Below are 596 nucleotides of genomic sequence, written 5' to 3'. Positions count from 1 at the left end.
TGTCTGAACACGTCACGAAGACCTTAACAGAAAAAAACAGAAATAATTTTTGCATGATAATTCTAATAAATTTAGTATCACCTGATACTAAACCTAACTTGACCCCTAACTTGAGCAAATGTAAAAAATGTGTGAAAAAAAAAAAAATTCTAAGTCAAAGAAATGTATCAATATACAATTATTCCTTAAAATACATAATTTTAAAACAAGGAACAATTAATACAATAACATTAGTAAAGAATGATTATACTTATAGGTTATTATGAATAATATGTTTAAATGTGATTTGATTTATGGGATAGATAAATAAATAAATAAATAAATAAATACTATGTGATATATACTCACAGATCACTAATAAAGACAAATTCTTCTGATTCACTTAAAAAAAATTATTCAGGGGACCTGTTAACAAAACTTAAACAAATGCATGGTTGCAAGTTAAAAATTCAAATTTAATAATTTAATTAAACCTTTTAGTTGCAAACATTATTTTGTTGAGTTCAGTTGACATAATAATGTTGCTTAATGCGTGACATGCTTAATGTTGCTTAACTTAATGTTGTGCGTAATTTAAACTCCAATGTCTTTAAAAA

The sequence above is a fragment of the Sinocyclocheilus rhinocerous genome, unplaced genomic scaffold (genome assembly GCF_001515625.1).
Source record: "Sinocyclocheilus rhinocerous isolate Xijiao unplaced genomic scaffold, SAMN03320098_v1.1 scaffold11, whole genome shotgun sequence".
Classification (NCBI taxonomy): domain Eukaryota; kingdom Metazoa; phylum Chordata; class Actinopteri; order Cypriniformes; family Cyprinidae; genus Sinocyclocheilus; species Sinocyclocheilus rhinocerous.
The sequence above is the reverse complement of the archived record's forward strand: the minus strand, read 5'-3'. Positions refer to the sequence as shown.